This window comes from Pteropus medius, unplaced genomic scaffold (genome assembly GCF_902729225.1).
Source record: "Pteropus medius unplaced genomic scaffold, Ma_sr-lr_union100, whole genome shotgun sequence".
Lineage (NCBI taxonomy): Eukaryota > Metazoa > Chordata > Mammalia > Chiroptera > Pteropodidae > Pteropus > Pteropus medius.
The window spans coordinates 18,960,553-18,985,010 of NW_024342467.1; the positions used below are offsets into that span (position 1 = coordinate 18,960,553).

At 44.2% G+C, this 24,458-nt stretch overlaps 1 non-coding gene and 2 pseudogenes across 1 annotated transcript; all 3 read left to right on the top strand.

Annotated features, from left to right (window-relative positions):
- Positions 1-2,587: 2,587 nt before the first annotated feature.
- Positions 2,588-2,660, top strand: TRNAV-UAC (transfer RNA valine (anticodon UAC)). Its single transcript has one exon. It is a non-coding gene; the product is annotated as a tRNA-Val (tRNA).
- Positions 2,661-2,669: 9 nt separating this feature from the next.
- On the top strand, positions 2,670-2,788 carry LOC120602647 (uncharacterized; annotated as a pseudogene).
- A 13,629-nt stretch (positions 2,789-16,417) lies between these two features.
- Positions 16,418-16,536, top strand: LOC120602580 (uncharacterized; annotated as a pseudogene).
- The last annotated feature ends 7,922 nt before the right edge of the window (positions 16,537-24,458 follow it).

Sequence of the window (24,458 nt, forward strand, 5' to 3'; positions counted from 1 at the left end):
TTTCTTTCCCAGCTGTTGCCTGCAGCACGACAATAAAAACCCACACATTGGCCTTTGTGGCTGAAGGCGGGCTTGGCCGAGGCCACTCTGGCCCGTGCCAGTGCCCAGCTCTGGAGACGACCTCCAGGGACAAGCTGGGTGGTGACTGCTCCTGAGTAGGGAGAAGAAGGAGGCAGGGCATGCTCAGCCTCCGGGGACGGTGACACAGAGGAGAAGAAATGACTTAGTGTTGCTAGGGCCACGTGTGAGTCCTCTCTAGAAAACGGCCAGGTCTCTTCGTTCTTGTATTCTCATTTCCTCGCAGGTCCTGACACGTCTCATAGGGGCTCCAAACTGTGAGTGCAGTAAAAGCATAAAAGGATAAGCGAGCAAGGGAGACATCACTCCCCCAAAACGATTCATGCCGGGTGGGGCCTCGCGTGTGCCGGCCTCTGGCCCTCGGGCTATGTCCGGGCGGCTCTCTGCTCCTCTTTATGTGTAACCTCCGTGTTGGCAACTGTCAGAACCAGGGCAACCACTGCCTCACGTGTGTCCGTTCCCAGAAGTGGGGGACCAGGAGCAGATGACGGTGGCCTGAGTAATCTGAAGGCCAGATAACGGGGAGTGAGCTGGGGAGGGCCGGTGGGCTCAGTCAAGGCCAGGTTGGATGTGGCAAATGTCTGGGGGCAGTGCCACGAATTCTGCCACCCTCTGCTTGCCTGACCTTGGGCCCGTGACTCATTCCTTGCCGGATGAAGCCAGCCAACTGTAGCAGCAGAGTCAGTGCAAAGCTTATGTGGGGACCGAGACCGGGAGGCATCTGTGTGTCCCGTCGTGTGCCAGCTCCAGAGAGTGGCCGTCTGGGGACTGCGTTGACCAGGTAGGTCAGATCTGGACAGGAAAGGGAAGTCTTATCCTTTTGCAAGGTTTGCAGTTGGAAGCAAGGGGGCGTGGCTTTCAGGCTGTGAGTCTGCCGACTCGGCGAAGGCTCCTGAAGGTCCCTTGACGGGATTCAGGCTGCCAGGTCCACCTGCAGTGGCATTCGCGAATATTTCAGACATCAGACAATTCTGTCCTGAGTCATATGGCCCATGGCGAATCAATCGATTCTTTCTTTCAGCGGCGGGTGGGAGGCGAGGAAGTCTAACCATTACTGGTCTTCTGCTCACAGCTGAGACCATCTTTTGTGTAGGAGGAAGGAGGCCCAGGGATGGGTCCAAACAGGGCAGCGCGCAGAGCTTCCCCGGGCCGGGCCGGAGCCAGCCTGACCTCCAGCCCCCGAGGCAGGGCGCACACCGCTCGGTCAGACTCGGCCTGCTCCCCAGGCCGCTGGTCTGTGCCAGCTCCCTGTGCTGTGCCAGCCCTGCTCACAGTAGTGGCTCACAGGCCTTGTCGTCATCACTTCTGGATTGCTGAAGAGAGTATCCGCTTTACCTTCCTTTGTTTCTTCTCTTCTCCATGGCCCGACGAACAGGCTTCCGGAGAAGGGCAAAACATGGCTCTTTTGTGCTGGATGGTCGCACGGCGACTCTGTTTTTCCAAGCTCGTGGCCTGGCTTGCCGAGAGTGAATTAAAAGTTTCCACAGAATCATTTGCATCGCTCCTCATCGGCTCTGTGAACTATTTTCCTTCCTCTCGCTAGTTTAAGAGGGACGTGCTGGCTCCCTTGGTCAGGCACCTCAGACGAGAGCTTTTGGGAAAGGGAGAAATAGAAAACCATGAGAGGCCCTTCTGGAAATCTAGGGGGAGAATGGAAAAATCTGGGCTGAGTACAGACTTGGCCTTGGAGCAGTAGGTAGGACAGAAACATAGTGATGCTCCATGCGGCTGTGGTGACAGAGGCTGGGAATGAGATTTTCGAGTCACAGCCCCAACGAAATCACCAGTGGCAGTCGCTGGTGCCAATTCCAAGACCCGATCAATCCTGCTGGGAGACCCTTGCAGGCCAGCCCCTCCGAATCCACTTCTCTGTCTCAGAGGATCTCTCCCTAGGGTACCTCCTTCACGGTGATCTTCCTCCTGGTCCCCTTGGCTACCAGATGCCAGTTGCCATGGTGACCATCATCTGCAAGTGCCTCAACAGGTCTGGGTACCAGCATTACTGGGGCTACAGTGCACCTCTCCTCCCGTTCTGGGACACCCAGTGGGTCCTCCTTTCCAATCTGACAGGCCCCATCCTAAGAGGGTGGTGAGAACTTCTGTTTCTCTGTGACTGTCATATACTGTCTTCTGGAACAACACCGTCTGTGTCCTTTTATGTCCAAATTCTTTGGTTTCCATTAATTCCTTTCCATTAAAGCTCTCTCTTCTGAGGACTCAGGCTGAGGTCAATCCGAGTGTCATGGCTTTGGGCCACAGCTCAGTGTCCCTCATGTCCGTCCTGGGGATCAGCTCCTCACTGAGACTGGCACATGACTCTCTCCAGCAGCTCAGTACCATTCTCCACTGGGATATTACTTCAGCCTATTGTTCTCCTGCCTTGTAGGGGGAGTCTTTTTGGAAGGAGACTGACTGTTACTTTCAAAACATCTAGGATGTGTCTTTTTCCCAGATTTCCTCTTTCTTTTACATTGCATTCCAGACACCTATAAATAGCAGAGGGTGATGTGGCTCCATAGTGTAGCGGTTAGCACATCTGCTTTACACGCAGAAGGTCCTGGGTTCGCGCCCCAGTGGAGCCACGGTCCATGGTCTATGGCCATGCCACCCTGAACAAGCTCAATCCGGTCTGATCTCAGAAGCTAAGCACGGTTGGGCCTGGTTAGTACTTGGATAGATGACCACCTAGGACAACCAGGTGCTGTAGGCATAAATAATAATAATAAATAATAAAAATAAAAAATGGCAGAGGGCTCGCGACACTCATGCCATGACACCACGACCACTTCTAGTGTTTACGGTGGGTAAAACCAATGGAGCAATTTTTCCCTGGCAAGTCTCGGGATCTTTCTCAATACCATGCATCGGACTGTTGCTACCACCCGTCAGAACTGATTCTTACGGTGACACCTTTTTGCCTTCTTTACCTGAGACTCCCCATCGCATCTCCGCACCCTCTAACCAACACGTCTATAAGTGCTCAAAATTAACAGATGCTTCCTGTCAGCCTGCACATGACATTGACCCTAAAAGGATGTGCTCTCTGCCAGAGAGTTTGCAGTTGGTCTCAGATACACTAAGAGGTAAGGCTACTTGGCTGGGGTGGAAGAGGACCCGGAGCATAAGTCTATCAAGAATGGAACATGTCCCTTTTCAGAGCTGATGACTGCGCCTCTCCCTACTACTCATTTGTCTCTCACTGGCTAAGTGAAAGGAGGTTGTGTTCTAGAATTTATTGATTATAGAGAGCAGCTGTAATAAGTAATTATCACTTATGTAATTATTAACATATTATGTAATATGTAATTATCTAATTTATTATGTTATAAGTACCAAGTGGACACTTTTTCCCTACACAAAAGAAGGACATGATAAATGCAGCTCAATTATTGTCACGAGTTACCTTGTATTTTGGATTCCTCAAGAGGTGCCAAAGCGGGGTCAGAGGGAGAACCAAGAAAAATGACATAGGAATGCAATATGTGGGATAGCTAAAAGATGTCTTCCTCATTAATGCATCCAACAAACAACTCCAAAAGCAAGCAAAATAAACAAAATAAAATCCTCAGTTATAGCCTTTCTTGAATCTCAAGACTCAATTATGTAGCCATGTAGCTATGACTAGAGATCCGTTTTCTCTGACTTTTCCCCCACAATCCCATTACCACTGGGTTCTCCGGCCTGACGTTTGGGACTTTGATATTTGACTGCCTTTCTTTCCATGCCTTTTCTTGCCCCCAGCACTTTCGTTTCCAGATTGCTGGCTTCTGTTGGGCCCCCACAGGCCAGTCCAAGAGACTCAGAGAACCCCAGGCCCCAGGTCTGCTGATCCGCCTCTGACATTGGACCTCCCTGGACACTTGCCAGGTTCCTCCTACCTAGCCCACAGCTTCGTTCCAGGACCATAACAGAATTCCCGCCTCCCTTCTCTGCCCATCACTCCAGGTGCTCCAGGGCTTGGGGTTGGGCCTCCCGTCCTGACTTTGTCCAGCTCAGCTTGGGGCTCTTCCTCAGGCCCATCGGTCTCCCCACTCTCTCCTTCTATCCCATGTCAGCTCACCCTTCTGCCTGCAGTTGGGATGGGTGAAATGTTGTTCCCCAGCTCTTCCTTTGCTCTCCTGTCCCTGAAGAGGAATTCACTTACCATTTTTATCTCACCTGGGTTGTTGCTATGTGCTCTAGGCGATAGATTGGACAAGGGGAAGCTTTAAAATAGCCACATTAGTCCTTTCTAATGTTTTCTTTCTGGAACGGTGGCTGGCGCTCCCTTAGGATTTCATCATGGATTTTTACTCCTAAGGGGTGGACATGTTCATTCAACCAGGAAGCACCTTATAATTTATCATTCCGAGTCGGGACGATTTTGAGAATGAAAAAGGTTCTGTTATTAATTATACCAGAATACCAGGAATAAACCAGGATTATACAAGCAACAGTTTTCTTCTTACCTTGACCTTGCCTTTGGCAGCCAGCATAGAGCAAACTTCCCTTGGCCAGCAGCTGCATCTCTGGCCATTTCTCTTGGAAGTGGTAGATGGATGTGACAGCCGCCATTTGGCTTTAAATTCAGAAAGATCCATGTGCAGGTCTTGGATCTGCTGCTTTCTAAATGCGTGGACCTGGACAAGTCGTTCCTTCGGTGACTCGGTTCCCCCATCTGTATAATGGGTACAACAGTAACTGTTTTATACAGGGCTTTTACGTTTAAATAAGGTAACGCCTATAAAGCCTTTAAGTTAGGATAGTTCCAAGAATTCTAGTTTTTCTCTTCCTTCCTATTTCCCTAATGAAACCCGTGGAGCATGCCAGTTCCTCTCTGCTGAAGGCAAGGTGGTCTGTGATCTGCTGCTCAGTATTTTATCTTAAAATGGATTCCTGAGTCTGTGTTCCTAACATCTTCTACTGTACCAAATCAAAGGGCTGACATTCAATACGTTAAGCGAAGCGATTTTAATATATGAGACAGAGAGATTTCGCTTATGATCCAACTACGTAAGAACGTGAAATGCATTCAGAAGAAGGCGCTGCTGGATGATAAAAAAGAAAAAGATTAATCCTGTGCAGGGTCATAATGAAATGACTGAGAAGATGGCTAATTGTTTCAGGATGAACCCTTTTAGCTACGGACCACTGGTTTTAATTCCATATTGAAAGCTATCGTGCCCCTGGCTGGCTGCCAGGAGAAGAGGAGGACCCAAGACAATCATCATGCTGTGGAGAGCGTGGTCTCAGGCAAGAGTCCCTTGCCCATGAATCAGTCTCTCACACCCTCTCCACTTCAGTTTTTCCACCTGCAGAATGGGCACGACGATAGGTACCTAACAGGACTGTGACAAGAATGAAACGAGAAACTAAATGAAAAGGAAGCCAGCAGAGGCGGGCGGTGCGTGCCAGTCAAAACAGACCGAAATGGGTTAATAAGTTAGTTAATTTTTTCTTCTTTAGGAATTTGAATCGGATCTGGAAAACCAAATACCCTGGCCTTGCTTCTTCTAACTTCAACTAGATTTTTCTGTAGGGTTTAATAATTTTTGTTGTTGTTTTTAGAGCTTTGGGGCCTAGATCTGTAACATCAACTGATTTCAAGTGAGAAGTTAAGGCGCACCTGATTAGAAACTCCCAGACCCTCATCGGGCCAGTTGAGACCACTAGCCGCCCCTCCACCCAAACACGACCCCGCCCCCCGAAACACTAGGCTTGTGAGACTTGAATAGTTGTTCCTCAAAATCTGGGATACATGCTCCATGTCCTGGGGAATGCTGGAGATGACACGGATTTCTCTGTTGCTCAGCTTTTCAGATTTTAAATGAGCCAATAGGCATCCCCCGGACGGGACCCCATCACATACACCTTCTCACAAAGGCGTATGACCATGATCCTCATGTTTTTTTTGTGGGGTATTTTTGGAGACCAATGGTCCTTGGCTTGCTTTGGCAAACACTCCTCTAAAAATTTTTGTGGATTTGGAAAAAATGTTTACATTATAAGATTAAGTGAGAAAGCAAGCCACTAAAATTCATGTACTGTAAAATCAGGATTATGTTAAAATATATTTATGAGACTGGCAGGAAATATATCAAAATATTAACATATTAACTAAAAAGCAGTAATCTCGCCGGGAAGAATTATGGGTAGTTTTTATATTTATTTTAGTTTACCTATGTTTTCCAATTTTTCTACAGCAAACATGTATTACTTTCAAAATCCAGAAATTTTACTTTTCTTTCTTCTTTTGGTTAAACAATCTTAGAAGGGATTGTTTCTTTTCCAACTACAGTGTTGGATCCACCTGAGTGAAATTTGCCTTTCATTGCATCCTGAGAAGATGGAAGAAGCATAAAAAGCCTTTATAAGCCTTTGAGGAATTTTGAGGGCAGTAAAAGCAAAGGCTATAAACCGAAGAAAAATACACAAAATTCTAAGAATGGTAAGAGAAAAGCGGGGGCAAGGGATATTGAGTATCTAAAGAGAAATAATAAGAAACATAGCCCTTCCTGGAAGAGAAAAGGAAGTTCATGGTAAAAAACAACTGTGGGTTTTTGTGAGAACTCACCAAGGTAAGGAAGAAGCTAGCCAATAACCCACAGCCAGATGGCAGGCAGGAGCTTCCCAGATCACAACTCACCTTCCTGACTCAAGCCAGACCACCTCTGAGTCATCGTGGATTTATTTACCTAAGGACAATACATGGCATCTGTTTACGTGGGGACTCCTCATACCTGTGTCCAGATTCTGAATTAATGAGGCCTGACAAGGAGCAAAGGGAAGGAGGAAGGACTATCTATAGATAGGGCTGGATAGGTAGGAGGGAGGTGTGAACAAAGCTTTGTGAGTCCCATGGATTCCTAAAGGCAGAGGTTTAATACACTCTGGAGGTCTACCGTCCGGGTTTAAGTCTTGGCTCCCCTGCTTGTCCTCGTGTGGTTTTGGATGCTGTTCTTAACCTCTCTGTGCTTTAGTTTCTATATAATGGGGATATATATGTATATTTAACAGTGAGCCTTTTATAAATTGTAGCATTAGTATTAATAAAGAAATGAATAACACCTGGAAATAGTTACCCAGGGTTTCCTAGCTTATAGCGCCTGGGAATACCATCCTGATTTCTGGACTTTGAGTTACTTACACAATGAGTGACCCGTTTGCCAGAAGCAGGCGGTACTCAGACAAGATTGAGGGTTTCTGAACTGGCCCATCCCATTTTGGATCTCATGAAATTAAGTGCAATTATCAACTGAGTTGGACTTCTGTTAGGAATTCCGTGAAATACCTTTAACTTGGGAATATCTTTAGCGATAGGAAACTTGGGACTTGTATTAGTCAGGTTTTTCTGCAATGATGTTGTATAACAAACAACCTCCCCCACCCCTCACCAAATATCAACAAGTATTTTTTTTGTTTTAACTCACAGGTTTATGAGTCAGCTATGACTCTGCGGGGCTTCGCGGGGCTCAGCGGGGCTTGGTGTCAGGCTGTAGGCTGCATGCAGGTCTGCCCCATGCGAGTCTCATTCTGAGACAGACTGAAGGCTTCCAGGGTCATGCTTAGGTCATGGTGAATGAGAAATACAGGAGACTACATAGGGACTGCAGGAAATTGGCCGCGTCTCTCAAAGCCTCAGACTGGAACATACTGTCACTTCCGCTGACAGGGTACTTCCAGTCTGTGCCTGCAATTATTTTAGGTTTAGAGCTTTCATCAGTCGCATCCCTATTACTCTAGTAATTTTGCTTCATTTTGGATACTGCACAAATATATATATTTCCATGGAGATGTCAGATGGGGAGATTCTCTTTAAAATATTCAATAAATAAATGATTAGATGAATGAACTACTCTCTGCAAAAGTACCTGCTGTCGAAGCCCATGAATATTGACTACAGGTGGGAGGCAAATGAATTCTGGCTCATTCTTTTTAGGCTCTTCTCCCATACTCAAAAGTCATTCATCTGTGATCACTTCCTGTTTCCTGCTATCAGCTCTCACCCCTCCTCTCTTGTCATTCCATTGATCCCAAAGTTAGTGTTTAAAGCTGGGTATAATTGCATTCATCTGCATTTACATTATTTACCATATAAATGAGTAAACTGACCCCACATGGGTCACTGGAATTCCTTTTAAGTTTCCTTAGGGAGTAATTCTTTTTCTGGGCAATGTCATTGGCTGAGTTTTATCGTGATGAGCTAAAAGGGCACACTCCCTTCTTTTTGCCCCTCCCAGGTGTTCATTGTGAGCTTATTTTCCCAAAACACTTTGTGAAGGGACGTTCTCTTCATCCGCTTCTCAGATCATGGATATACTCAGGCTGCCGCGTTGAGAATCATCAGACACTACATCTCAAGGCGATGGATACTTGAATCACTTGTAGGACTCACATCTGTTCTATGCAAGCAGACAAGGTGAATCATGGAACTACCGGCTTTCTCAGGTATGGGCTCTGCAGTGTGATTCATTCTGGATAATGTTCACTCAGGCAAAAAATGAGGAGGTGACAGCTAGAGTGCTTCGAGGCTGCCGGAGCGATTCTCCTTTCAAATGTGGGTGGTCAGGGTGGAGACTTTTTAGTACCTTAGCCTCACTCAGGATGGCTGAATTGAGGAGAGACACAATGGCCTTGCTGGATGCAGCGTGGGTGTGTTGTTTGTCCCCTCCAGGTCCCTATGTAAGTTTTGTCTGACTTTCTGATCTGCCTGATTATGTGCATGGCACCTAACAGTAACAGTGATAATAACACGCGTACCATTTTACTGAATGTGTTAGGTGCTCCGTGTGCGATGCTGGCATTAAATCCTCCTAATGAGTCCAGGAGGGAGGTCCTGTGATGAGACCTCTGTCACGGCGGAGGAAACGGAGGCTTAGAGAGGTGGCAGCTAATAAGGAGAGAAGTCTAGCTGGCCCTGGACTGTACATATTATGCGCTACATTATACTGTTCTTTGGCAGTATAGTTGAGTGAATAAATGGGCATATGGATAAATGTCAGAGTAAATGGCTTTGTGGGGGGATGTGAAGGCAAATGACCTGTCTGAGAATGAAAGGAGGGTTTGTGTCCTATTTGATTCCTGGAGAAAGGCAACAGCAGCTGCCCCTCGGCCCTGATCACTCTCGGAAGCCAAGGCAGAGTGAACGGAAGGTGTCCTGATTCCAATCCCCGTTACGAGGCCATTTCATTCATCACAGGTTCCCCAGCACCGGAGCTGGTACAAATCAGGAGTTGAATATAGTTGGTGAATAAATAAATGAATAGATTAAAGTGATGAGGTCTAGGAAAGCATCCTTTGGTTTTTGGCACAAATTGCTCGATAAGTGTATTTGTGCTAGGGTTGGAAAAAGAGAAGAGAGATAGGGAGGGCAGAAGGGAGTGACAAGAGTGCTCTTGAGAGATGGCACATCCACAGCGCCGAGGGGAGCAGGATCCGTCAGGCGAAATGCACTGGGTTCGTGCTTCCCCCAGAAAAGGGCAAATGCCACAACCTGTTCCTCGGAGATTCAGGAACATCTATTAGGAAGAATAAGTGCTGTTTGGCCCTTTTATTTCTTCCCTCCTTCCCTCTCTCTCTTCCTTTTCTTCCTTTTTTTTTTTTTTTTGTTTTGTTTAGGAAATGTCCCATTTTATAGTCCCATCCAAAAACTATAGTCACATTTGGACGTCTGGATGATGGCGTTTGACAAATATTATTTCCTGTTTTTAAGAAATTTAACTTTAGAGAGATTTCTCTCCTGTTTCATATTGGGGATGAGGATCATTGGAGAAGTCAAAAGACTTCTTGCATAGCCCATGGTTCTGAAGAAGGTATTCTGTAATTTTTAATCTAAGAAGCAGGACACATGCGAAGCCTATTTCCCATCGATTTCACATGGTTTTCCTACAGAACAAAGGCTTATAATGTTGGCAGAACATCTCGAGAATTTGGTTCACTCCAAAACATTTGAAATATGATTTGAGTAGCTAGCCCTACCTATCTAGTCCTAGAGTTGAATCGATAATTGATAAATGATCTTCCATTTTGGGGAAGAGGGTAGAGAGGAGGAGAAGGGAATGTCTCATAAGTAGCTTTGAACTTGACAGCTCTCTAGGTTGGCTTTGATTTTTTGCTGTTGTTAGTTTTCACTTGGTAGCCAATTTGGAGTAGCATATGTATCATTTTACTAAAATGTGATGCTTTATAGCGCTGTCAAATTAACTATCTGAATCTCAATTTCCACTTTCATAAGATGAATATCGAATGCCTACTTTATGGAATCATTGTATTAGATGACTAGCTAGGGCCAAGCACAGAGCCCAAAGTGTCGTCTGTGGTCATTGAACGCTGCCCTTCTTGTCTCAGCTGTGCAAAGCCAGTTCCGGCCTGGGCTCACTGCGCGGCAGCCTCCCGGAATGCGAATGACCCAGCCAAGGGGGGCGTTTTAAGAGACAGAAGGAAGATGATGAGGCACGTGTGCGCTGTGTGCACTAGGCACTCAACAAATGCCCATGAAGCAGTCAAATAAACAGAGCAGCGAGTCAGATTCATGAAAAGGTAATGAGGGGAAAGAGTCACCCTTCATCCATCAACGCCGACCTGTGTTCTTCAGTTCCACATCCCACGGTTGTTTTTCAGGAGACCCATGATCACAGGGATCTTTAGCAGCAGTCGCAGAATGCACTGGAAAGACCTGGGTTTGAATCCTGCTTCCACTGCATACAACTGTGAACTCTGGCAAGTTACTCACCTCTCGGAGTCAATTTACTCCCATGGAAAATGTAGCTAGCAGTTCCCCATGGCACTGGGGGAGATTCAGTAGACAACTCAGAGTGTATAAGATGCTTTTCTCTGTAGCGGGTCTGTAGTAGGTGTTCAATAAATGCTGCTTACCTTCATTTTCCTGCTCATTTTCTTCCTTACCTGTGGAGTTGTTATCAGGATTAAATACAAAATTTTTTGACTAGTGCCTCACATATCAGTCGTTCTTAATTTATGTTTACTTGGTACTTCTGTGATGGATGCAAGGCAGGACAAGTCTGTATAAAAATCTTTTCCTATTTGGATCTAGACATAGCATCCAAATAAAAGGAAATAAATAACTCATGTACCTTACTGCTTTTTCCATTTAGGGCATTTGGATTTTGTTGTTGTTGTTGTCTTTCTGAGGCATTCCAAGGTTGGTCAACTCAACTTGGAAATATTTAAACAAATTACATGGAAAATATTTTCCACCCTGCCCTGGCCAGATTCTCCGCCCTTGGGCCGATCCCAGATGATACTGATATCCTTAGTCCGGAGCATCATTTCATTTATTGGAATGCGTTGTCTGAAACTCTCATATGGGGGACATGAATAAAGAAAAGATGCCTGGTGTTCACAGGGCGTAACCTAAATGACTTCCGTGCCCCATGTGGAAGGCTGAGCCTTGGCGTGTGTGACTTCCTACGTGTTTCACGGCTGGGCGATCATGGCTGGTTCCCCAACATGGCCCCGTGGACTCACTCCTACTTTGGCAGGAATATAACGGGTGTGAGGGATTGATTTGGAGCCCCTGGTTCCACATCTTCCAGGTCGTGTGATTTCAGACAAAGGAGTCAAGCTCATTTGGAACATTTCCTTTCCTGAAAATGTTCCAGAAGATGCTGACCTCAAGGGTCTTCCTGAAGGTTCAATGGAGCAGATATAGGAAAGCACAGAGCAAACTGTAACGCGTTCTGTCAACGTGGGGTCTTTCGCTCTGTGGACTGTTTATGTCTGTTCCTCGCTTCTGCTTTGGCTCCTTTGTTGGCTTCCTCCCCACTCGTGTGCTTCCACGACTACCCAGAAGTCTCTCTGAGCAGCCCCCTTCTTTCTGTCTATCTACAGGGAGAGTTGTCTCTCCTGGAGGTACATTGGCTGAGGGACTGGGCCAAGGTAGCAGCCGAGACTGGAGATGGATGAAAGGCTGGACTATCTATCTGCTTCCTGCTGCCTCTTTTAAAAGTGGGTAAAAAAAAAAAAAAAAAAAAGGGCTGAGGGTGAAATGTTTGCTGTGACTTGGACAGAGCTGAAGTGGGGCAGGGTAAGGGAGCAGGAGCAGGGTTCTAGAATATTCAGCCTTCCACATTAGGTCTCAGGTAGATGGGCAACTGGGGGCGGAATTTATAGGCCAGTGCTAATAAAGCCTGCACTCCCCTCTTGCTCCCACTCCAGCCTCGGTACGTCTTCCGGGGCTCTGATTCTCTTTCCTCTGCCTGGGTCATTCTTGTTTGACCTGGTACCGGGGACCTTTGTCTCAGCAAAGAGTTCTCATGGCGTTATCCAATATGGTGGAACGACTCATTTTGAAGGTCTGTGAGAGTTACGTGCAGATGTTGACTCCAACACCAAAATCCATAGGCCTTTACCCTGCGTCTCATGCCAACCTGAGATCCACATCTCAAACCCACCCTTCCCACCTTCTCAGCCGCCTCCGCCAATCCAGCCCAACCCACCGATTTCCTTCACCTGCACCAGGCCAAGAACTTCCCAGCATCTCTTCCCTCCATTTTTCTTTTCCTATAGTCTCCCTATAATCCATTCTCCACAAAGCAGTGCCCAAAGAATGACCTTTTAAAAATGTAAATCAGATTTTATCACTCCCCCATGCAAACCCTCTAATGGCTTGGAGTAAAAATCCAAGCTCTTTATCCTACCACACAAACTTCTAAATCTCCACTGTTGAATTTAGAAGCGACTAGCCACATATGGCTTTTGAGCACTTGAAATGGAGCTGGTCCACATTGAGATGTGCTGTAAGCATAAAGTACGTGCCAGATTTTGAAGACTCTATGTTAAAAAAAAATAAAATGGAAAATAGCTCATTAATAATTTTTGATACCGATTACATGTTGAAATGATAATATTTTAGATAGGTTAAGAAAAAGTTATTATTAAAATTATATATGTGTCAGAGAATTTAAAATTTTATATGTGGCTTGTATGATATTTTCCCTGGACAACACTGATCTAAATGATCTGACCAGGCTCTGACCCGCCCTGTCTCATCTTCTTGCTTGAACTTGGCCCTGAGTTCAGCCACATGGTTCTTATTTCTCTTCCAATGCTCACGCCTACCCTGGAGCATTCACTCTCACTGTTTACAGTGCATAGAACGCTTCCCTCTGGTCTTGGCATTGTGATTCCTTCTCTTCTATGACTGTATTACCAAAATAACAAAATAGCTCCAAGATATCTCATTTGAGTGGGCAAGCTGTGGTCCTGGTCTGTTGTGTGTTGTTGTAAATAAATATTTATTGGAACACGGCCATATTCATTTGTTTACTATAGCTGCTTTACATGCAGACATGACAGTGTCGAGTGGTTGCTGAAGAGAGTGTGTGGCTCATAAAACCTAAAATATTTACTATCTGGTCTTTTGCATAAAAAGTTTGCTGTTGTAGACAAGGCGTGTCTTAGAAGGGCTCTAGTCTCCCTTAATATGTCCACTGTTCTTCCAAAGAAACATAAAATCAAGTGAAAGGATTGTGAAGTCAATGCAGCTTCAACACCCCTTCCTCAGTCTCCCCTTGTAACTGCATTATGGCTCCTAAGCACCTGTATGGAGACAAGATAGAGCTGCTTGGTGAAACCGCCCATCCCTGTGAAGGAGATATTATTACACATCTTTGACACATGAGGTAGCAGAGATCCGAGCTAGGTAAGACTGAAATCCCTTAGCTACAGTAGTTTGAGAATTCCAAACAGAATGCCCCACTCCTGCTGCATACATACTTAAAAAAAAAAAATCACCTGACTCTTTGATGGTGTTCTTTAGTATCTTAGTTTTTGCCTTAGCCTTGTTAATTAATGACAAGTTAATGGAAGGCTTACTATAGAATGTGTCTGGCTCCCATCCAAGTTATTAAAGAGTCTGAAAAGCCTACATCCAATCAGAAAATAGTAACGATCTTTGGCTTTGTTATAATATAAAGGAAATGTTAGTGATACTTATAAATTGGTACTGAGCTTCCTTGGCACACACTTTGCTCTTTGCATATTGTTTTAAACATTTCTTTTTATACAAAAGTTCTCCGTGGTTGACAAGTTTGCCTTCATCTCAACCCACTGCATTAATGTCTGTTTTTCACCTTTCTAAGCTTCTCTTTTGATTACCAAAATAAAATAAGAAATAGCTTGAATTGACAGAAAGCCATCAAGATAGGCATAATGTGGCTCAAAGGAATTATTCATTATATCAAAAACCCAAATTTCCGTGATTAGTTTGTTTCTTCTAGAGTCTGCCTCCTCTTGATCGTCTGAATACGACCCCCTACCTTGGCCCAGCATCACCTGTCATGTCATCCTGGTCTAAAACCTGCTTCTGATGTTGCTGCCTTAGTGACTCCCGTGCTGTCCACAGCCACCCTCTAGCTTCACGCCTTCCTGGTTTGGCATCTCGGCAAATGATGCAACCCAGCTTTCTGCTCCCGGCACCTGTCCTAGAAATGGTTATGTGAAGCGAAGCTCGATGACCAAGGTTCGGTTCTCATCTGCCTGGCAGTCTTGAGGCACGAATTATAGTCTGGGCTCTCATGACTCAGCGTGTCAGTTTCTGACAAGTGGGAAGTGCACACAAATATTTATTGGTTAGATGGATGGGTTGGGGGAGGGACGGTGACTGTATAGAGGGTGGGTGGGTGGGTGGGTGGATGAAACACAATGAAGAGTGAGTTCAGTTCACCTGGACTTTGTTCTCCGGGCAGAAGGAGCCAGTAGATATTTTAATGGCTGTCCTAGTGTGCTGTTGTATAATCTTCTTTAGTCAATTCCAAAAAGCATGAAATATCATCTGCTCAGTCTTCCATGACAGAGCATATTAACCAGTGTTGTTTATTTCGCGACACTCAGACTATGAGCTGTCAAAACCAATCTGCCCATTTAATCAGTTTTGGCTTGTTTCTAAAAACTGAAATTTAGCCTTTTACTGTTATTAGCTGTTATCCCTCCTCCAGTTAATCCAGATTTTCATAGGTCATGGTAGATCACAAACGGTGTTAATTCCATTACACTGCCATTCACAGGCTCTGAGTAGCTGAGAGCTGAGTCTGTGGAGGCAGTTGGCTTGGGGGACACGTGAGCTTGTGGTTGTTTGTATTTGCTTGCTTCAGCTAGTGCACCCTTTTATTCTGGCCTCTGCGAGCTCTCATGGCTGTGCCTCAGTTGGCAGCAGGTTGGCCTACCCCACGAAAGGAAGTCCACTAGAGGCTGCTGCTGCAGATAGGGAGTGTGTGTGTGTGTGTGTGTGTGTGTGTGTGTGTGTGTGTGTGTGTGTGTGTGTGTTTGTGTAGCAGCAAGAGTCAGAGACCCCATCAGTGGTACCTGGAAGCATTGGCGCTTGACCGCATCCCAACCATGCGGCCACGTCTGGCGTCCTGTCCACCCCTCTATGCCATCCCTCCTACAAATTGACTTAGATATAATACTCCGTATCACATCAGCAGAGGCTCCCGGTTTATGAGGCGAAGATATCAAGCGAGCCCTTTCCAGTCTCAGATCAGCTTTGCGGAGGTAGCATGGTTTCATTGTTTCTTTGATCGGGGAACAGAGTGGACTGTGGGTAGACAAGAGCGGGGGAAGCAAATTCTCTGAGCACATAATCCAGTACTTGTTCTTGCAACAGTTAGGGATACTGCCCTGTCATGACTGTTTTTAGGACCAGAATGAAAGAAATCTAGGGAAGGTGCAGAGGCCTCCCAGGAAAGCAGTCAAAGGCGGCTCTGTTTTCTCTGCTCTCGCTGAGGGCACAGGCCCCGCCCACAAGCTGGATCTGCCCCCCCATGTTGTACCCTGACTGTGCCGGACATCGGTTCGCACCTTCCACACCTTCCACACCGCAGGCCTAGTGTCAGTCACAGGCATTTTCATCCTCGTTAAGCTTCGCCACCTTGAGATGTCGAAACATGGTATTTTGAATTTAATTGCCTTTCTTATTTAGTAGTGAGCGTAAACATTTTTTTCACATGTGTCTTAGCCATTTCTCTTTTTTTCTATGATAAATGACCTATTTATTTCCTTGTTTATTTTTTTCTATAATATTTTTCTTTTATCTATTCTTTCCTGTGGAAGTGTACTTAGCACTACTTTCTGTACCTTATTTTAGGATGCAGGGATTCAGATTCTCTTAAAATCCGATTTTCCCAACGCGTTCTCTCATCAAAGCAGAAAGGCAAGCAATCATTTTAAGAAATAAAAACAACCTTACTTAAATTTCTACAAGGCATGTTTTATTTTTATTTTTTTAAAACTAGCATTTTATCCCACAGTTTTTTAAAATATGGAACTTCTCTCTCTCTTCTCTAAATGTGTATGTATTGATGAACTTGTATTTTGGTTTGAGTTCAAAAATGAATAGGCTGTCTACAGCGATGCCACCCTGAACAAGCCCGATCCCGTCTGATCTGGGAAGCTCAGCAGGGTTGGGCCTGGTTTGTATTCGAATGGGAGACCACCTAGGAAGACCAGGTGCCGTAGGCATAAAAAAAAAAAAGAAGAAGAAGAAAATAAAAATAAGGATTGTAAATTGACAAGGTCCTTGCAATCTGTGAGGTTAACCAAGGGTTGCCTTGCTAAAAAATAATAATAATAATAATAATAATAATAATAATAAGTAAATAAATAAATAAATAGGCTGCCTAAATTTTATGCTCAGTTTGAGCCCAAGCATCTTCTATAATCATGAGTTTGTGTATGTGGGCGGGTGGGGGAGGGGGGTTGGGTATAAGCCAAGGCATCTAGAAGGTGCCTATTTATATCAATACCTGCAGAGCATCTGCAATGCAAGCATTTATGGTAATAGCCCAGGCAATTTGTTGAAAATGATAGAATCTATATTTTGGTCCTGGAAGAAGAACTGTATACATAATTCACTACAGACAATTTAATACAGTTTAATTGACTACGATTTAATTCAATACAGACGATTTATGCAAAATTACACATAACAAATTATAAATGACACATAGCAGCTTCTGATATGGATTTCTAAGTCACCACCAAGAATGACAAAGACTTCTGCTCTGCTCGGTTCCTCTGCCTCTTCAAATTGCTTTGGTTTCCATCTCTTGTCCTTAGCTGTTGTCTTTTTTACATCGAGGCCCTTTCTCCTAGTCTCCGCTCTCATCTCCACAGTTTCCGGCATTACTCTTCATTCATTCATTCATTCATTCATTCTCGAACTAGAGCATTAGGCCACTTGCTTTCTCTGATACTCTTCGCAAAACAACTGCTCTGCCTATTGGTGGCCATTCCTTCCCAGTCCTGAAGCTTTCTTTCCCTCTGAGGACACTGCCACCCTGCGCTTCGACGGTATCACTTCACTTTCTGTTCGTGCTGTGGCAGTGGGAAGGGTTTTTTTTTTTTTAATTGAAATATAGTCGACATATAATATTATATTAGTTTCAAGTGCACAGAATAGTGATTTAACATGTATATCCTTTATTTAATGATCGTCCCAAGTCTAGTAATTATCTGTCACCATAACACAGTGATTACAGTGTTGTTAACTATATTCGCTATGCTCTGCATTACGTCCCTGTGGCTTACTTATTATGTAACTAGAAGTTTGTATCTCTTAATCTCTTTCACCATGTTCACCCATCCGCCCACCTCTTTTTCCTCTGGCAACTATTGATTCGTTTTCTGTATCTGTGAGTCTGTTTCTGTTTTGCTTTGTTTGTTTCTTTTGTTTTTCATATCCGATATTCAAGGAAAATCATATGGTACTTGTTTTTTCTCTAACTTATTTCCCTTAGCATAACACCCTCTAGGTCCAACGGTCGCATCGTAGGTCACAAATGGTAAGATTTTTTTTTTTTTTATAGCCAAGTAATATTCCATTGTACATATGTACCACATCTTCATTATCCATTTATCTATCGATGGACACTTAGAGAAAAAAAGGTTTTATAAACTGTAGTGGAAGACTACCTTCCATTCTGGGACCCAGTTAAAAATTATTTCTCCCTTCTCATTATTTAAAGATGTGAATACAGTGTCACTTTAGTGAGATACTCATAAACAGTTTCTGTTCATTTAAACAGGTTGTTTAACCATTAACTCTCAAAATTATCCGGGCTATTTATAAAACAAAACAGACAAAAAGAATCATTAAAGCCTCTAATAAACTGTATGTGCCTAATAATTTGGAAATATTTATCAGTTCTCTGCCTCCATCTGAGATTTCCCCATTCCCCTCAGTAATCCACAGGTTCCTGCCTCGCAGCTGTGGTAAGACATACATTGACTCCACCCAAATATGGACACAGCACGTTTTCATTATTCCCCCAAACCATTACTAATATAAGGCAGGGTGTGTCTAATTGACTTTTACTGAAAATATTTCAGGATAGCGGGGAAATCACAGCACAGAACAGGAAACAATACCTTGTTGTGTTGTCAAGAGTCACCGTTCCTCTCTAACCCACAGGAAACTTTCAATATCTCTCTCCTATTGGGACCTGGCTCCCCACTATGTGCTGACACCCCGTGTTCCCTCTTGAGAGCTGTCTCCTATCTCCTCTCTCAATCCCCAGGCCCTCATTTCCTGTTCAACATCCAAGATCCCCATTTCACTATTAAGCAGAGTGATTTATTTTAGCTTTGCCTTACGCTTTTTCTCTCAGATTATGGCATAGCCTTGTCTTTCACATTCAATAAGGCCATTCAGAAGACTGTGATTTTCCATTGAGATTAAGCTCTCCAAATGCAGAATTGATGGCGGTCACTAAATATATAAAATGCACCCTCTCCCACCACCGAACTGTTTAAGCAGAAAGCTCTTAGAGACTGTCCCACCCAAGCTCCCATCTTGGCTCTCAACATCCACACCTATTCCCCTCACGTTCTTTCCCTCCGCCGTTCTCTCTCCTTCTGTTTCATTGACACAGCCAACTCTGCAGCCCTTCCCACTTTTCTGGGATTGTAAGCCATAGACCCAGACATCTGACCTCTCTGCTTACTCTTCAACAGCAGATACCGAGCCAAGATGTTTAACGCCTTTTTCCTCAACATGTGTCATCAGCCAGCCTCCACTTCCTGTATTTCCATTTCCTCTTGCTCATGGGGTTTCTTGAACTGTTGGAGGCCGTCCAAAGGGTACAGTAACCAGGTCTCCTGGAGGTTTATTTTTCTCTTTCTTTGACCTGCATCATTTAGTAAGTGATTGCTTTAGCACGCCACATGGTTGAAGAGGCCTCACAGAAGTACTTCGCCTTCCTGCGTAAGTCCAATGTGATGTTTGAAGATCGGAAGGCAGCCCTCACCAGAGCTGCCAAGTGCTTTTACCCTGTTCTCCTTTGGAAAGTCATCCATCAGCTGACCTGGCCCAACGCTGTTGGGCCTAATGCTGTAATTACACCTTGATTACCTGCACTGGCCCTCCCGTCCGCCTTAGATGTGATCATTTCTCATGAGTATAATACATTGCCGACATTGAGAGCTTGGAGGTGATTCATTTCCACTGTCTCCTATAGCTTCTAAACAAAACATTTTAAGCAAAGAATAGACCAAAGGGAAGGCTGAGGACAGTGATGAATTCCTACATCACTCCTAGCTGACATGTTTCCCTCCCATACCAGGACCAGCCCATTAAGAGTGAAGAGATCACTCATATCATAATATTTTTCTAAAAAATTGCAATGTTCACTGTAGTGTGATAGAAGACTTTTTTTTTTTTTTAACAAAGGGTTCCATTGGAATGAAAAAGTTTCTTCAGCTCACTTACAATTATTTTGACCTTTTGATAGAAAGTCTCACTGGTTAACCTGGCATCGTGTATTCAGCCAGGAAGATGTTACCTCAGTCCAAGATGCCTGGACCCTAGAACCACATTAATGCATCTTTGCCTCTCTTTCACCTGAACTCAGAGCTCATTCTAGAGAGATATACCCATCAAACACGGGTCTCAGGGCTGTCTAATGTACTTTTCCCTCAGTTGGTTACTCCCAGATGTGCTGAACGAGCTGCTGTCTTTATTCTTTAGGAGGAGGAAATGCTCACCCTACAAATGCATCCTGGCCATAGGGTTGGGGGTGGAGAGTGTGCTCGGGAAAGGGGAATAAACACAACCAAGGAGGAGAGAGTGTGAGGAGGCCTTTTAGGCTGTGCTGCTCAGTGAGCATCCTGTGGACCAGCAGCATCAGCATCAGCCTGGAGCTTGTTAGAACTGTGGACTTCCATCCTAAACCATAATTGGCATTCCTGATTGGTCTAATCCAGAGCTTTTCAAACGGTGATCATGCAGCCAGAAGCATAAGTATGACCTGAAAGAGACTAAGTTGTTTTTTTTTTCTAAAACTATAATTTTTGAAATGCAAATTCTCTATTCCCACCTCAGACCTACCGAATCACAAACTTTGGGGGCCAAGCCCTCAAAGAGGGTTAGTCTAACAGCATTGTTTTTTCTGGGAGTTGGTTCAGAAATTTAGGCTTACGCCAATTAATGGCCATAAGATTGCTTTAAAAATGTGTATGGGGCCCCAATGCAGGTTAAAGAGACTCCGGTGGACGGTTATTTGGGTATTTGAGGAAAGTTTTGTCACATTTAGAAAGAGCCTAAGAAATAAATAGTTTCTCTCCTTGATGATGCTGCAGTCATCTTGTTAAGAGCCTACAGGGAGCTGGCATAGGGATGAGGCCAGAAGAGAAGGAAAAGCAGGCAAATGGCACGGGAGTTTGCCTTCCTCTAGATTATAATTTCATCCAGCTCAAGTTGGCTGTCACCTGCAGCTTAAAGCATCTCACCGACAGCTTTGGCAAAGTGAAAAAACTGCTTTTGCCTAGTTTTGTCAATGGCCTCAACCCTCTTCAAATGCAGGTGTGATATTCAAACTATATTTCATGGTACAGTCCAGGAACTGACCAACCGGAGGGAGTGAGAGCGGGAACATTTCTGTCATTAACTGTGGGGGCTCACCCTGATCAAACCATCCTTTCGATCACTCCTGTAGCAATGATAGCATCTCTTCTAATATGTACTATCAGGGGAGAGCCTGATTGTTTTTTCTCCAGTGAATCGTTTTTGCTTTTCTGAAATCCTGTGGGCTAGGCTGGCATTCACAGGGACATGGTCCACGAAGAATTTTCTTATACTCTATTTGTCGTACTCTTTTTCACTTCCCATATTTTTCTACACATGGAAAGGGGTAGCTAGTATTCATATTTTAATAAATCATAAAATACTTCCTTCGACTCCCTTCCTCCCTCTCCTTCTTATTCAAATTTAATAAATTTTGACAAAGTAAACATGATGAAAATAAATTATTTTGAGATTTGTTAAAATTAAATAAATCAACTCTTTAAAAATTTATACTAGAACAATGCATGTGAGTCTAAGGTATTACATTTTTCAGGATTATTTTAGTGTTGAATCGATTTTGATCTAATTCTTTGAAAATTAGTCATGTCTGTATAATGTATCTACACAAAGATAGCTTTTTATTAATTAGGATGTTTGATTCATTAGAAAATAATTGCATATGTCTCAAACAAAATAGTATGGGATTTTAATGTTCCCTATAAAGAGAGAGTAGTTAAATTAATTTATTAAAATCAGAATCAAAGCCATTAGCATAATGATCATGGGTATGATGGTGTATGAAATGAGATATACATATTTTAATATAATTTTGAATTCATAGCTACTGGTAATAGCTAGAGCATGATAGCCTGAAATTGCAGTCTGTTCGCTGACTCCTGTTCCTCTGCCCATAAAGGCATGCGGTTCGATTTGAGCGTAAGACACAAGTAATGGAAGCAGACGATACTGAATCCATCATATCATCTTGTTTTCAAAAAGGAATGCCACAGGGGGATGCCACTTTCATGCAGATTGAGATGTTACGCTGAGGACACCAATGGCTATGCGGGCATGTCGTGTGGCTGAACAGAGCTGAGCCAGATGCGATGCTAACATCTTCACTACCGAATTCTTTGACTTACCTCTTAGGAATCAGTCATATGTTCTAGTCCAATGAACAAATCCTTCTCGGAGGGGTAACTAAAAGATACCCTTTGAGTTTTGATGTAAAGTTAAAAAAATAATAAACTCTTTGTAAGGAATCTGTATAAAATCACAGCTTCCAACCTTCCAGACTTATCGAGATTAATGGCACATCACGTTGCAATCACGTGTTTCCGTGTGATTTGGCAGCCCATCCCTGATGATCACACCGTGTCCCTTAATAGATGATTTCAGAGCTAGGTTTTCTATCAACATTACAGCTGGTATCCAGCTTTTTAGAATAATCAATCAAAAACTGTAACTTAATCTAGCTCTTCAAGTCTTGCCCTCTGCTCCTAAGCTGACAACATAAATGGCAGAAGTTGGAGTTCATGGTAGGGTTTTCTAGGACCACTTATTTCTAGAGCCTTCAGGCAATTGAGAACATGGCTTCTAGCTCTTCTTGTTTCTGGTGCTGCTCGAATTGTAGAATTTGGAGCAAGAAGGTGGCACCTATAATCTCAGGGAATCAGAAAAAAAATGCCTTTTTTATTTCTTTAATCATCAATTCTTCCTTATCGCTTTAATCTTTTCTAGGTTTTTTATAGTGCATGTATTGTCTCTCTTGGATCTATCCTCAATATTTTAAATCTATCCTTTCCCCCCAAATTCTTCAAGAGCAAGCCAGACATTAAGTTAACCGGATTGACAAGCTCTGCTATTCAATATATTTCTCTTGTCTCTATTAGAAATATTTAAAACAATTATATATAACTTCAGAATGTAATCTTGCCTGGTGTTAGGTTAGCCCTTTTATATTGATGCAGATTTCTTCACAAGTTGATGGTTTTCTAACATCTTCAATATCACATGTGGGTTAGTTCAGATTCTCTGCTCAGCACTCTCCAAGAAAGGAGTAGACATGCAAAAGGATTGGGGGGAAAATGACCAGGAAGGAAAAAGGACGGGGAGCAGGAGAGAGTGGGAAATGCCTCCCGTCGTGAGATCTGACACCTGTGCAGGAGGGAGAAGGAAGGAGAGGTGGGTTCTACAGCAGAGCTCTAAGAATGTTTTGGGGAAGCAGGTGGTGAGTCCTTTAGCCAAAGTCACCTGTTAGAGGAGTCCCTTGTCTTGCAGGAAGAAGCCTGCATTAGTGCATTGCTGGCTGGAGCAGCCCTGGGAACAGGCTGTGAATGCTGTGATAGGTCTGGAGGTGCAGTGCAGCACCTGGGACTGTCAGTCAGTGACGCTCAGGAGACAGCAGGTCGTGGGTGCAGCCCAATGGCACTAAGCCTAAACCTTTGACCTATTAAGCCTTACCATGTTAGATGATTCTCACTTTGTTCCGGTCTGGGAGTTGAGGAAATTGCACTCAGAAATGGTGGAAGGTCCTTATCAAAGAATACAGGTCCAGACAAAGGGAGAAGGGGAACTTCAGCTAGAACTTTAACTAGATTTGACTGTAGGTGTTGTCTATTTCAAGAGCTTTGTCTCTTGGGGGCAGGAAGAGAACCAGATCCAGAGGCTCAGCACATGGATATTCCTGCTGCGTGGAAGAATTTATCTTCCAAAGCAAAGTGAGCACGGGGAATGCCCTCTTCTCCATCTGGCATGACCACGGTGGGGCGGCTGTGCTTTATTAAGCATGCTCTGTGCCCCGGGAAGAAGCTGGGAGTGAGCTCTTCCATTGGCTACTTTCCGTACTCACCTTGGTGCTCTTCCCCAGAGACTATCATCTTTTGCTTCTCACCACCTGTGCCTTCACCTTCAGGCTCTGCTGCTTTGGGGCTAGGAGTATCTGGATGTGTCCTGTGGAAAGTCCTATCCACTTCCTCGCCACACACACTTCCCTTTGTGAAAGGCACATCTTGGTTTCACTAATCCCTGCCTCGAGCCAATCTTTCCTCCACTAAATGTTACCTTATATCCCTGATATTTAGATGGCACCATTCTCAGTGTCAGTTCTGAGGTAGATGTCCTTTTTCGCAGGAAGGATTACACGGAGCGGGAACAATTTTAGATTTGGCTGGAGTAATTACTCTCTCATGTCTGTCTATACTGATGATTGGTATTGGGGGTCAAATAGGAGAACAGTAAACAACATAGAACCTGAATTCTATGTGCGTGTTATATTCAGGGAGGTTGGTGGGGAGCTCAGATTTCTTCTGGCCACAAACCTCTTGCCTTTAGCGGCCACCTCAAGTTCATCTCACCACACGATGTTGCTAAATCTGTGGCCGGGGAGACATGAAGCCGGCAGAACTTGGACTCGATACCTGTCACTTCTCTTTCTTGTGTCCCTTTCTCGTTGCATGTTTTCTCCATGGTTCCCCTACCCCTACACCCATTCCACCCACACACCTGTTCTTGTGGTTTCTCTGGCCAGAAGAACAGACAATCAAAATGTAGAATAAAGTCGACTCATCAGGGCTTTTTCACTTTTCAAAGAAAAGCACAA